Source organism: Lissotriton helveticus, chromosome 9 (assembly GCF_964261635.1).
Source record: "Lissotriton helveticus chromosome 9, aLisHel1.1, whole genome shotgun sequence".
Lineage (NCBI taxonomy): Eukaryota > Metazoa > Chordata > Amphibia > Caudata > Salamandridae > Lissotriton > Lissotriton helveticus.
Window position 1 is genome coordinate 714,339,003 of NC_136070.1, and position 15,803 is coordinate 714,354,805.

A 15,803-nucleotide genomic window follows, 5' to 3' on the forward strand; every position below is an offset into this window, starting at 1 on the left:
ACTTGCCCAATACACATCACTTGTATTCAGACTAAGGGGCTCATTAGGATTGCGGATGGAAATGTGTCCCGTGCGCCATGGTCGCGGCAAAAACACTACCGACCGCACCGCGGATAATCCGCGGTTGCGATTAGGATAATAATGTCAAGAAACTACGACCGCGGCGGACGGGTCACATCAAACACCGTCCGCGGCGGACGGAGCACATCAAAGACCGCCGCAAGCGGACGGTACCAAAGAAACACCCTCCGCCGCGGATGAACATGACAGCGGGAACAGGCACAACCGCCGCCATACCTGCGGAGGCTCCGGCCGTGCGATTAGGATAACGCCGCCATTCCAACGGAACCCACCACCTTCCTCTACCGCTGCGAAAACAATGCATCGACAAACGGAGCATGACTGCGGAAGGACCACAGGAACACCATCCCTGGCGTCAAACCGATTTCAAAATGGCAGACGGATGTAAATATAAAACACACTAAACAGGACACCCACCCACCTGAAACACCCACCCCCAGCAACTACACGCCCCAATGACACCCCCAACAAGCACCGAAAAATGCACCCAAGCCACCACACCCACAGAACACCTGACTGGCAACAACCATTGGGACACAACCACCACACAGAGTGCAAAATGGATCCCTCCCACAACCACAATCCTTTGCATCACAGCATAGCTGCAAGCAAGACTCAGAATACCACTAACAGCAGACACACAAAACCACACATACAACCTGCTCACAAACACACCCACCACACAAACACCCACAACACCATCCCTACACACCACACACATGCACATCCCACCCCACCCCACCAACACCTTGCACATGACACACCATGGCACCAAAGAAAAATCCCAAGTTCACAGACAGTGAGTTGAAGGTCATGGTGGATGAAATCATCCGTGTCGAACCACATCTCTTCGCTACCCTAGTCCAGCAGACCACCTTGGCAACAAAAAACAACATGTGGGACAGGATAGGGACCAGAGTCAATGCGTCAGGGACCGTGCCACGCACCAAACACGAGATACAGAGGCAGTGGCACGATCTCAAGACAAGGGTGAAAGGCATCAGGGCAAAGAACCACCTGCGGGCCCACCACACTGGCGGCGGCACTCCCCTGGAGCCCATACCATATGCAGAATGGGAGGAGAAGGTGCTGGGCATACTGCACCCTGAGAGCCTGGAAGGAATCGAAGAGGGACTAGAGGCTGGTAAGTACAAACCAATGACCACCATCACACTGCCATGGTCTGCCTTGCACAACTGCCAAGACACATCTCCCAGGCTCCAATCCATGCATGTGGGCCACATAGTCACCCAAATGTGAAGTCCGGGGCTCAAATGCACCCACCATGACCAAACACAAATGTTGCCTCCTACGTTCCGGGCTTGCATGTTGTCAAAGTAGCCAGCACCACAACTCCCAACAGGCCCCCATGTCCACAGGGAGGGTGGTGGTGTGTGTGTGAGAGGTGGGTGGGGTGTGTGAGAGACCAGCACTACAACTCCCCACAGGCCCCCATGTCCACAGGGAGGGTGGTGGGGGTTGGGGTGTGTGAGAGACCAGCACTACAACTCCCAACAGGCCCCCGTGTCCACATGGAGGGTGGTGGGGGTGTTGAGAGGTGGGTGGGGTGTGTGAGAGACCAGCACTACAACTCCCCACAGGCCCCCATGTCCACAGGGAGGGTGGTGGGGTTTGGGTGTGTGAGAGACCAGCACTACAACTCCCAACAGGCCCCCATGTCCACAGGGACGGTGGTGGGGGTTGGGGGTGTGAGAGACCAGCACTACAACTCCCCATAGGCCCCCATGTCCACAGGGAGGGTGGTGGGGGTTGCGGTGTGTGAGAGACCAGCACTACAACCCCCCACAGGCCCCCATGTCCACAGGGAGGGTGGTGGGAGTTGGGGTGTGTGAGAGACCAGCACTACAACCCCCCACAGGCCCCCATGTCCACAGGAAGGGTGGTGGGGGTTGGGGTGTGTGAGAGACCAGCACTACAACTCCCAACAGGCCCCCATGTCCACATGGAGGGTGGTGGGGGGTGTGTGAGTGGTGGGTGGGGTGTGTGAGAGACCAGCACTACAACTCCCCACAGGCCCCTATGTCCACAGGGAGGGTGGTGGGCGTTGGGGTGTGTGAGAGACCAGCACTACAACTCCCAACAGGCCCCCATGTCCACATGGAGGGTGGTGGGGGTGTGTGAGAGGTGGGTGGGGTGTGTGAGAGACCAGCACTACAACTCCCCACGGGCCCCCATGTCCACAGGGAGGGTGGTGGGGTTTGGGTGTGTGAGAGACCAGCACTACAACTCCCAACAGACCCCATGTCCACAGGGAGGGTGGTGGGGGTTGGGGGTGTGAGAGACCAGCACTACAACTCCCCATATGCCCCCATGTCCACAGGGAGGGTGGTGGGGTTTGGGTGTGTGAGAGACCAGCACTACAACTCCCAACAGGCCCCCATGTCCACAGGGAGGGTGTTGGGGGGGTGTGAGAGGTTTGTGGGGTGTGAGAGAGTCCAGCACTACAACTCCCCACAGGCCCCCATGTCCAAAGGGAGGGTGGTGGGGGTTGGGGTGTGTGAGAGACCAGCACTACAACTCCCAACAGGCCCCCATGTCCACAGGGAGGGTGGTGGGGGGGGTTTGAGAGGTGGGTGGGGGGTGTGAGAGACCAGCACTACAACTCCCCACAGGTCCCCATGTCCACAGGGAGGGTGGTGGGGGTTAGGGTGTGTGAGAGACCAGCACTACAACCCCCCACAGGCCCCCATGTCCACAGGGAGGGTCGTGGGGGTTGGGGTGTGTGAGAGACCAGCACTACAACGCCCCACAGGCCCCCATGTCCACAGGAAGGGTGGTGGGGGTTGGGGTGTGTGAGAGACCAGCACTACAACTCCCAACAGGCCCCCATGTCCACATGGAGGGTGGTGGGGTGTGTGTGAGAGGTGGGTGGGGTGTGTGAGAGACCAGCACTACAACTCCCAACAGGCCCCCATGTCCACAGGGAGGGTGGTGGAGTTTGGGGTGTGTGAGAGACCAGCACTACAACTCCCAACAGGCCCCCATGTCCACAGGGAGGGTGGTGGGGGTTGGGGCGTGTGAGAGACCAGCACTACAACTCCCAACAGGCCCCCATGTCCACAGGGAGGGTGGTGGGGTGTGTGTGAGAGGTGGGTGGGGGGTGTGAGAGACCAGCACTACAACTCCCAACAGGCCCCCATGTCCACAGGGAGGGTGGTGGGGGTTGGGGTGTGTGAGAGACCAGCACTACAACTCCCAACATGCCCCCATGTCCACAGGGAGGGTGGTGGGGGTTGGGGTGTGTGAGAGACCAGCACTACAACTCCCAACAGGCCCCCATGTCCACAGGGAGGGTGGTGGGGGGGTGTGTGAGAGGTGGGTGGGGTGTGTGGGAGACCAGAACTACAACTCCCCACAGGCCCCCATGTCCACAGGGAGGGTGGTGGGGGTTGGGGCGTGTGAGAGACCAGCACTACAACTCCCAACAGGCCCCCATGTCCACATGGAGGGTTGTGGGGGGGTGTGAGAGGTGGGTGGGGTGTGTGAGAGACCAGCACTACGACTCCCCACAGGCCCCCATGTCCACAGGGAGGGTGGTGGGGTTTGGGTGTGTGAGAGACCAGCACTACTACTCCCAACAGACCCCCATGTCCACAGGGAGGGTGGTGGGGGTTGGGGGTGTGAGAGACCAGCACTACAACTCCCCATAGGCCCCCATGTCCACAGGGAGGGTGGGGGGGGTTGCGGTGTGTTAGAGACCAGCACTACAACCCCCCACAGGCCCCCATGTCGGCAGGGAGGGTGGTGGGGGTTGGGGTGTGTGAGAGACCAGCACTACAACCCCCCCCCCACAGGCCCCCATGTCCACAGGAAGGGTGGTAGGGGTTCGGGTGTGTGAGAGACCAGCACTACAACTCCCAACAGGCCCCCATGTTCACATGAAAGGTGGTGGGGGTGTGTGAGAGGTGGGTGGGGTGTGTGAAAGACCAGCACTACAACTCCCCACAGGCCCCCATGTCCACAGGGAGGGTGGCGGGGGTTGGGGTGTGTGAGAGACCAGCACTACAACTACCAACAGGCCCCCATGTCCACAGGGAGGGTGGTGGGGGGTGTGTGAGAGGTGGGTGGGGTGTTGAGAGACCAGCACTACAACTCCCCACAGGCCCCCATGCCCACAGGGGGGGTGGTGGGGTTTGGGTGTGTGAGAGACCAGCACTACTGATGAAGCAAAGCTTTGCATATTTTGCGGCTTGCCGAAGTCAAGAACCTCGTTTATGTGTAATACGGTAACAAGTGTATGTTCTAACATTTATGTTTAGTTTAGATAAGGATCGTGAAGCTTGCACATGTGTTTTACTAAAATAATTTACTCGAGTCATCTAAAATGGCCGCCGCTTGTATTTAGTTACTGCGCATGCGTCAGCCACACTCACGTGTCCTGACGCGTCTGCAGAAGTGGAGGGAAAGTTATGCGCATGCGTAATCCATAGCTGTGCTTATCATGTGGTACTGCTCGTGCCACTGCTCTTGTGACTGTGTCAATGTAGCTAACATTTAAATGCAATAGTTTTTTATTTCTTGATGATGAGTCAAAAGTATAAATCCTGTGATGTGTTTTCATAATGACATTATTATGTATTAATTTGTTTTTCGCTTACTTTTTATGTACCGCGGGGAATGGGGTTTGTCTGTGCCGGGAACCATCTTGGAGGTCTCTTCTGCGCCTGCGCGACTTGCCGAGGCCTAAACAGACCTTGACTGATGGAACGCAGCCAGTTGGCAGTGATGAGCAAGATGCTCCTGAGAACGACCCGAAAAACTCGGCTGAACCAATCATATGTGCTCACAGAGCAACAATGTTAAAGTTGCCATTGTACTTCTGCACCAGTTCTCATGAGAACCCCAATCTAGTTAGGCGGTACCCTATTATGTAAATGTAGGCTTGAAGCGCTATGTCGTGATTGGTGTGTTACCCAAATCCTACCTTAGGACCAATCGAAATTAAGGGATTCTGACACTTTGCAACATTGGGGGGTGGTACGCTGTCCCCAAACTGTATATCTACCCTGGGTTCCCCTGGGGAGCCGCCCGACTTGTCTGGTTTAGCTGACCTGTCACTGACCCAACGCACTCAATAGGTGACTGAAGATACAGAGCGCTGCGAAGCACTCTGTCCGAATTTGACCATAGACTGAGGTTCTACTGAACCTTAAAGTGCTGGTGAAGCACTTTACTGGGAGTTCGCTGACCCAATCGGGGTCTTGATCGATAACTGCAGAGCGGGTGGAGCGCAGGCGTTGCTTCCAAACTGCGGGTGCGGTCCTGTCCTGAGTGGTCCTGTCCTGAGGGTTTGCTGTCCTGTCCTGAGGGTCCTGTCCTGATTCCTATTCCGAGGGTATCCTGTTCTGTCCTGGGTGTCCATTCTGCACCTGCTGTCCTTTGAGGGGTATCCTTCCTTGAGGGTTTCCTGTCCTTAACTGACCCGTGGCCAGGGTTTGGTTTCCACACCATTCTAGGTAAATATTGCTCTGAAACTCTTAAAATCTTGCACCTTCTGAATTTCTAACTTTTGCTTTAATAAAGTTCATCATTGCATATGTTATATTTTCCATGCCTTTCCGCAACTATTGAAAGTCAATTACATATTTTTCATAAGTTTGTTCCTATGTCTTCTCATTTGATAGAGATTATATTTTGCATTGCAGTTTGTAATTTTCTGATTTGGTCTAGAACTTCATTGCCTAGATTGTTCAAAGGCCCATTCACCTTAAGTGAAGCGTGTTACTCTTTATAGGCCCTCCTATAGTTATCCATGCATAAACTGTCCATGCTTAAACATTTCTGAGATTTTATAGTATTTTTCCCATCTACATACCATATTACATTTGAATGATTACCCTGTCATTATTTCTTCATGCCTATATAATTTACGTTATCTTGGTTATTGATTGCTTTATTTTACTGTACCTCATGCAAGAAAATAATGAACTTTAGATAAACATTTTAAAACTTCCAGTTGTCCGTGGTCATTTCAATAGTATTTTGAATGTTATTGGTTGGGTTTGTATTTTGCTGCCTTTTCTTTTACAGCTAGCTCCCTGATTCATTGTGATCATTAGGTACCCGCATCGGTGGATGGTAAGTCGGGTGCATTGAAAATTATTAGTAGGGAGAACACACACAAATTGGTAGAGCTCGTGAAGTCACCTGATCGATGTATATGGTGATTTGAAAGTATATGGGCCCTGAAGCCGGAAAACGGCGAAAACTATTGGTCGGGTGGCCTCGCGCGCTCTATCAGTTTTTCTGGTAGCTAGAGGATGGTTAGGGACTAGTTGAGAGTAAGGCAGGGATTAGTTGGACTAGTTGAGTCGGAAGCTGCTAGTATATTGATGCTGCTAGAAGAGCGGCTGTTCTAAGAGACCTGATCATTCTCTTGTGAATACGCTGCTGAAACTCATGAATTTTTGCATTATTATTATTCTTGTTCTTATATTGCTATATGTACTAATCCATGCATTTGTAAACCGTATCGTTTCATGTTGTCCGAACTCCCCGGGGAATTGAAAGGGCAAGTGGTGAATAGAATCCATTGTCCTGAGGTCACAGGCTCGAGGAAAGTTAGGTGCAGGTTAGGATAACCGGGAAGCACTAACTAGGGTTTTTCTGAATACATGTGTGAATAAATGACAGTAACGGGGTTCATTGGCAAAATTCCCATAGTGGCGTAACCTAGTAAGGGTCACATCGGAAGAGTAGCAGGTTCCTCGGAGCTAACGTGAAAGCAGAGGGGTCCGCTGAGAAACCTTAAACTCGGAATATATCCCGGAAAGAAGTGGATGAGTTTAGGGGAATAACAGGTTCACCGATGCTAGAGTGAAGGGTAGGCGGAAGAGATCTGCCCGCAGCGAGTGAAAAGTAAATGGAAGTAGTTTACTTGCAGTAAAACAATTCTTTCTCTGTCTAGACACTTGAGCACTGTGGCGAATGTGTATTTGTTGTAAAATAACCAAGCACTGAGCACTTTAAAAGAAAGAAAGTTTCCGTTACCTTGTGAAGGGAGGGAGTCAGTCGCGAAGCGCCTCTGACGTCACTCTGTGCCGCGCTGGGATTGGTAGAAGCAGCGGGCGGGTAGCGGAGCTGGAATTGTAAAGGAGGGGTGAGCGCCGGAGCGTGGGAACTGTCTCACGAAGGGGCCGCGCACCCATTGGCGGAGTTTATTTAGTGTCGCGCACCCATTGGTTGCACGAATTTCTGAAGTGCGTTCTGATTGGAGGTAGTTTGTAAACAAAGTTTAGCGCAGAAGTCGTATGTGGCACTCGCAGACTACAGGAACTCGACCTGATCCAAGGCACCTAGGGTTTGAAAGGGATCAGTGGAAGACTAATAGATACGATATTATGTACGGAACCAAGAGAAAAATGTCCCTTGTAAGTAAAGTGAAAAATTATTTTAAAACGGACAAACCGATTAAATCTAGGGAAGGTGTTCTTGTCCCACCACCTAATACTCCTGCCTCATTTATGATGTTTGACCGAGGGTACAATACCTGTGTGTGGTTGGAGAATTGGGTGAAGTACACAAAAGATGACGGAGTATTGGCCTTTCCGTTAGATGGTACTTTCAATGGAAGGATCTTATTTAATTTAAGAACCCGAATGAATGAACTGCATCCCAGGCCAAGACTAACGCAGTATGAGGCATTAGAGGAATGGGAGATTGAGGCTTTTGAAAGAGAAAGACCCCGAATGGACAAGGGTTTGACCAAGTGGTACCCCAGGCAGAAACAGGAGTCCAGGGATAAAAGGATGAAACAGTGGAGGCAGAGCATGATTGTTGAGGGTCTGTTTCCCATGATGCCGGCATGTCATAACGTTGGAGCAGGTGAGAAAAGCACCGAAAAGTGTAAACATTGGGGGGGTCCGGGGGAATCAGATGATGAATTGCTAGATGACATTTGTACCAGAAGTCCGCCACCTTATAATGAGGGAACCCGACCTTCCAGTGTAGGAGATGCTCCCCGACGCAACTTCCTCAAGGAAGAAGACAGATTCTTAGGACTGGGAGGGGGTGGTCAAGTATTGCCCTATCCTGAGAAACCCGAACCGGCGGAAACAAGGGATATATATCCCAAAGTGCCCGCAAGCCAGGAAGAAAAATATTCAAGTACGAAAGTTTTTTTCCCCAGACCCTTGTATGAAAGCGAAGAGAAACCATCAAATTCAGGACTGCCTTTTGTTCAACCTCCATATGGGGAAGAACGCAGGTCCTTTAACACTGGAACTTTATTTCCGAAACCAAATTATGGTGGGGGACCAAGTGAAACGCATCCTACTGCCCCGAGTTTTACTCCTCCCTTGACCCCACAGATATTACAGGACACGACTTTAAGAAGGATACTAGTGGAAAAAGAGCAAGAGGCTCTAGCTAGACAAAGGACAGAAACAATTCAGAAAATCTCCCAGTTAAATACCAGTCCTGAGGCATTGACTATTCCAGTAACTATTGGACCGGTGGTCCCGTTATACGGAAATGGTCAGGGAAATCCGATTACTCCAGTTATGACCCCAGTCATGGCAACCCCGAGACAGGAACCGATAATCATAGATGATCATTCCAGTGAGTGCGAGTCTGAAGTTGCGTTCTTGGACTTGCCAAACAAACCGACCGGAAAGGGAATGCAGCAGAGGTATAACCCTTTTAATGCGAAAGAGATTAAATTAGAATCAGCAACAGGTACTAGGAATGTCTCTCTGGTAACTCCAGATGAAATTGAGAGTTGGAGTCGTGAATTAGAGAAACAGACTCCGCAAACGAAACCTTTAGACCTCTACAAACTGAGGGTAGAAATAGAAGAATTAATGGCAGGAAATGTGGGGTTGGATCGATTGAACACTTACTCTGAAGAAGAATTGTCGTTCATATGTAAAAGCTTTACAAGGAACACCAGAGTGCTCCACGAAAAACTGAGCGAAACAGCAGTTAGTATGGGGGTAGATATCTCAAAATCCAAGCCCTTACAGAAACCGTACAGAGCAGACTTCTCAGACAAAGATATAGAGCACCTGAATGTGGCGGGGAAAAAGCTGCAGATTAAAGAATTAATGGGGGTACTGCAGAAATGGGGAGATGTGGAAAGATGGAGAAGCAGGTGGGCGAAAAAGAGGGAAGAGGTTCGCTCCCGACAAGTGACTCCTGAATTTACTTTAAGGGAGGTAGAAAAACCTGAGCAGTTATGCCCCATGCGCGAAGTTCCAGGAGGGAAATATGTGCATGTCCCCTGGTCTAGGCAGGATATTGTGTCCTTCACGAACGATTTTCCAAAATTACGAGAGAAGCCAGTTGACTGGTACAGGCAGGTGGAGAGGTTCGTGAAGGTACAGAAATGTCTGTGGAAAGACCTGGATGGGTTTTTCGACATTGTGGTTCCAGTAGATTTATGGACCCAGTGTAAAATAGCCATAGACTGGCCCAGTGAGGAGTACCCAAGAAATAAGGAAACAGGGGAGCCATCAAAGGATGTCATGCGAAAATATGAGCAGGTAATTCAGCATTTGAAAGAAAAGGTGCCCGCAAAGGAGACGGATTGGACAAAAATAGATAGAACAACACAGGAAAGGGACGAGACAGTGCACTCCTTCTATGAGAGGTTATTGCAGGTATTTAAAACATACAGTGGTATTGATAACATCGATTTGAAGGACATGACGCACTTTATTTACAGGTTTGTAAATGGTTTAAGACCTGAAATTTGCCAGTGGATAAAAGATAATAAAATCTGCTGGCATACAAAGAAAATGGATGAGGTCCTGCGGTACGCTAAGTACTGCGAGGACGAGATGGCAGAAAAGAAAAAGGCCCTTAAGGAAAAGGTGATGTGGGCTCAGGTGAAGCTCGCAGAACAGCAGGAAAAACAATTGAGTAACATGGTTAAAAATGCTGAGAACAAAAGTCCTGGGGGAGGGGGTGGAGGAAAGCCCCGGCCAAAATTTAGCAGGGAAGAGGCTATGAAGAAATTTCCCTGCCATCAGTGCGGCGAAATTGGACACTGGCGTAACGAGTGTCCTCAATTAATGAATGATAATGCAAATACTCCTGATTTAAATCCACAGACGCAGAAAGAAAGGCCAAGAAAGACTCAACCCCAGGTAAAAACAGTTCAGGTGCCTCGAGCACCCAAGCAGGTATACAGGGGAAAGCAAGCAGAGGGTGAGGAGATAGAAGTTTGGGAAAGCGGTGAGAACAGAAATACAGCAACTTCGCAGTATCTGCTAAATGATACCTTCCTTTGTAATGATCAGGACTGACGGGGCCTGAGAGGGGAGGACGAGGAGTGCATACTTGGCGCTTCCTTGCCGGTAGACCAGTCTGGACCATACATTGAAGGAAAGGTAGACGGAAATGATGTCACCTTTCTGTTGGACACTGGCGCTACCCGTTCTACTGTAAGAACAGTGGACGTTCCAAACCTACCCCTCTCGGGAGAAAATATCCAAGTAGTGGGTGTATCTAATCAATTGATTAGTACTCCTGTTACCGAACCAATGGAGATTTCAATTGGAAATTTTAAACAGATGCATAGATTTGTCGTCTGTGACACCAGTCCAGTGAATTTACTGGGTCGTGATTTGCTGTGCAAAATGAACTGTACCATCTTTTGCACACCAAAGGGTGTTGAAATACAGACCCCAGATGAAGATGGCATTTATAAACTATTGTTACTTAGTCCTGACTCAGAAATTAAAAGATTGACCCTGCAGGACTTGCCCCAAGAACTCCAGGAAGCAGTAAAGCCAGAGGTGTGGGATTTCACTGGGAAGGATGTGGGGTTGATGAAAGATGTGGATCCCATACAGATAGCCATCAAGGACAATGCAGTATATCCTAACACTAGGCCCTACCGAATGAATGCTGAAGTGAAAGCAGGTGTCACTTTGGAAATTCAAAAATTATTAGAAGGAGACATCATACAGGAAGTAATGAGCAGCCCATGCAACTCACCGATTATGGGCATCAAGAAGCCTAGCGGTAAGTATAGGGTAGTGCAAGACCTGAGAAAGGTAAACAAAATTGTAGTTCCTTGCTGCCCTATTGTCCCGAACCCTGCAGTGATTCTGTACCAGATTCCTTGGGATGCTGAGTGGTTCACTGTGATTGATTTGTGTCATGCATTCTTTTCGATACCCCTGCACCCCGACAGCAAATTTCTTTTCTCTTTTGCCTTCGAGGGTCACGTGTATTGTTGGAACCGGGTCCCTCAAGGGTATACAGAGAGCCCCTCTATCTTTAATCAGATCTTGAAAAAATGTCTAGAGACTTTGATCTTACCTGGGAACTCTGTGTTAGTGCAGTACATAGACGACCTTCTACTGGCGTCTAAAAGTCATAGGGACTGTGTAGTTGACACCATTGCCCTCCTAAATCATCTGTGTGAGAAAGGGCATAAAGTGGCCCCTGACAAACTACAGTTCTGTGCGAAATCAGTGAAATATCTAGGACACCAGATAGAAAAGGGTGTCAGAAAAGTCACATCAGAAAGAGTGAGAATAATTCAAAAGATGCAGTTGCCCCGTACTCAAAAAGATGTCAGAATGTTCCTGGGTGTACTAGGCTACTGTAGGCAGTGGATTCTGGGATTTGCAGCCTTAGCCAGGCCTTTGATAAAAATGACCACGAGAGGAATGCCAGATATTGTAGAGTGGGACGATGAAAGCCTAATGGCTTTCACAAAACTGAAAAACTGTCTGTGTACAGCCCCTGCGCTGGGAATGCCTGATTATTCCAAAGAATTTGCCTTATTCTGTGACACTCGCGATAATTGCGCATTGTCAGTCCTGACTCAAGAACATGGCACGACCAGAAGGCCTGTGGCCTATTTCTCTGCCACTTTGGACCCAGTAGCTGCTGGGTTACCAGGCTGTCTGAAAGCAGTAGCTGCTACTTGTGCAAGTTTGGAACAGAGCGAGTCCATTGTCATGGGACATCCTGTGACTGTGTATGTTTCGCATGGAGTAGTAATTCTATTGACCAGAACTAAAACGCAGTATCTCACCCCTAGTCGGCTGACTAAATACGAGAGGATTCTTGTGGGTGCAGCAAATGTAAGCATTGTCAGGTGCGGTATTCTGAACCCTGCCACTTTGCTCCCCGACCCCTTGGAAATGGAAGGTGGGGATGATGATGAACATGACTGCATTGACCTGACAGAGTTCAGTACTAAACCACGCCCAGACATAAAAGAAACGCCATTGTCTGAACATGATAAAGAACTATTTGTGGATGGTTCCTGTCTAAGACATGAACTAGGAGGCCTGAGTGCTGCTTATGCAGTAGTCTCTTTTACAAAAATTGAAGAAGCAGGTTACCTATATAGCATCAAGTCTGCACAAGTAGCCGAATTGATTGCTATGATAAAAGCTTGCAAAATTGGGAAGGACTTACGCATAACAGTGTATACTGACAGTCAGTACTGTTATGGAGTTGTGCATGACTTTGGCCAATTATGGCTACAGAGGGAATTTATGACTTCCTCAGGTACTCCCATTCGGAATGCAAAGGTTGTTCATGACCTTTTAGAGGCCATCCAGTTGCCCAAAGAACTGGCAGTGGTAAAATGTGCTGCTCATAAAAAGAGCATGGACAAAGTATCACTGGGAAACGATTATGCTGATCGAGTGGCCCAATGGTGCGCCAAAGATCGGTATATTGTAAATCCAAAACGAGGGGGACCAGGAACCAGCTGCCAGCTTCAGGTGTTTGAGGAAGTGCCTACTTGGGATGAAGTGAGAGAGTGGCAGGAATCAGCTCCTTGGCAAGAAAGAGAGAAATGGAAGGAGGATGGGTGTAGACCGAGACGTGTGGATGGTGTGATTTTGGGCCCAACTGGTATGCCTGTGTTACCCCGACACTTGCTTGGCACAATGGCAAGATTAATACACGAAGGATCTCACATTGGTAGGGATGCCATGATTCTGGTATTTCAACAGACTTGGTACAGTAAAAAGTTCAGGAAGGTAGCAGAGTCCCTCTGCCAGAGGTGCCTGTCATGTCAACAGATGAACCCAGGCAAGAGGACAATGGTTGAACTGAGCAAAATTGGGAGATCAGGGGGTCCCTTTATAAAAATACAGACTGATTTCATCACCATGCCCCGTTGTGAAGGAAAGCGATATGTCCTTGTCATTGTGTGCGTATTCTCGAAATGGGTAGAAGCTTACCCTACTCCCAAAAGTGACGCACTGACAGTAGCGAAGTGTTTACTAAAAGAACTGATACCTAGATTCGGAATACCATACATTATTGAATCAGATAAGGGTGGACATTTCCAGAATGAAATACTGGCTGAACTCTGTAAGGCCTTTGGAATAAGGCAGAAACTGCATTGTGCATACCACCCAGAGGCTTCTGGAATAGTGGAACAAGTAAATGGAACTATCAAAAACAGGCTAGCAAAGCTGACAAATGCTACTGGCATGACCTGGGTGAAGGCCCTGCCCCTGGTCCTGATGGGACTGAGAAGTGTTCCTGACCGCAAGACAGGCCTAAGTCCCCATGAAATCATTATGGGAAGAGTAATGAGACAAGCATGGGTGCCAGGAAGCAAACTGTTGAGTATTACTGATGATTTGGTGCTTGAATACTGCAGAAGATTGGGTGACCAAGTGCGTTCTATCTCTCGCCAGATTGGAGACGACGGCATCCTCAATCCAACGACTCCTCTCCACAGCCTGGTTCCAGGAGACTGGGTCAAAATAAAGAAGCACACTCGATCAAGCTGTCTGGCACCAAGGTGGGGAAAGAAACGCCAAGTAATCCTGGTAACAACCACTGCAGTGAAGGTCGCAGGTGTTCCCCAGTGGATCCACGCTGGACACACCCAGAAGGTATTACCAGACAAAGAATTTGCAGAAGAAGGGCAACCAGCAGAGGACCCTGCAGGAGCCAGTCCAGAAGCAGCTGACAACGAGCAGCCCAGCACCAGTCAGGCTACAGGAACAGCAGACGTTGGCCCAGGAGTAGTTGACTACGAACTGCCAAGAATCCAGCCTGCTGAAGAGGTCCAGGAAACTGAGCCAGGAGTAGCTGAAGACGAGCTGCCAAGCATATGGCCAGAAGAATGGATACCGATGATTGATCTGACCGAAGATCCCATCAGAACAAGAGAACGACTGTGTGAAGGTAGAGAGTGGATTAGCCAGGAAAAGCAAGGCACAGGCGAAGAACCTCAGCCGCTTGAGATTCACATCAAAACTGAGGAAGGAGAAGGTCAGACAGGGACAGAACAGGTGTTCGATACACCACCGCTAACACCTGATGCAGATAAGGGAGAGACTAGAAATAGAGTGATAGTTCGAGCAGAAGAAAATCAAGAGATCGAAGTGCTTGAACAGGATCAGAGAGGGTTAAAAGAACGGGTTCAGGAAACAGAAACAGAAACAGAGACAATCGAAAGCCAAAAACAAAATATTCCTGAACAAGGCCAGATTAGCAACCAGGCAGAAGAATTTGATGCTAGCCCTGGAACTAGCCAGATAGGGGAAGTAGAAGAAGAAAGTGGAGAAGAATTGCCACAAGCTAAAGAGAACAAGAGGATAAGAGAAGAAGGTGAAGTCCAAGTACCAACTAAGAGACTAAAGAAAAGAAACAACCTTGAGCCTAGGTTCATAAAGAGACTAAGGCTAAGGATAAAGACGGTGGAAGAGAAACGTGCAGAAGCAAGGAGAAGTGCACGGATAGCAGAGCAAGAAGAAAACTCTAGCAAAAGAAGGAGTGAACGATTAAAAAGACAAAACAAGAAATACAAGTCTCCTGAATGGACACTGGTTTTGGAAGAACTTGAAGATCTTGATATAACTGACGTGAGCGACGGAGAGCCCGTCCCTGAGTACTCAGCTGAAGAAGAAGACGAACCACCGTGAATTTGCACAAAGTAAGCTAGTTGCGTAAAGCCAAAAAGAGGGGTCGAGAAACTCCTTCTGAGCCAAAATGTCTGATTCAACAGTGAATGGTAGACCTAGTTGCAGCCGTTTTAAGACGTGTTGCAAGGTGTGTATATGTAGTGTAGTAGTACTGATAGTTATCTGGATAGGACTAACAATTTTCATTCCCTTTGCTGTAAGTAAAGATACTAACATTGTCCCTACTGAAGTTGTAAATACTGACAGTGAGGAGCTAACAACACAGAGTGTAGCAAGACATGAAAGAGCCCTGAGACAAACAAAACAAAACTTAGAAGCATCAGATGAGGGAGGACTACATTATCATGGAGTTAAGAACAAGACACACTTAAATGTTTTCGCAAACTTGTTAATACACTATGTAGAGACTATGGAAATTGAAGATTGCTATGTCTGCATGAAGCTACCTACTTCTGTGGCTGAAGGCGTGACATACCATCACCTGCCATTGACATATGGAATCTCCTGTAGCATTTTAGCTAGTTTATTTTACAAAAGGGGACCGTTACAGTACTATTACTCTAACAATGACGTGATCTTTTCTGAACTTCCTATACGTGGGAACTTGAATCCTGTACATACCAAAAGTGACACCATAAGATATATGGGAGACTACTTTCTGACTATAGGTAACATTGACATAGCAGACGCACACAGAGATAACTTGACTTGTTCTTTGCGTGAGCAGGAAAAGATGTTCCTGAACATGGCAGAGAAAAGAAGAATTAAAATTCAAAAGAAGGCTAATGACGAAAGTCAGAAAAAGCCAAAGTGGGCAGAGAACATGGAAGGCACCACATCTGG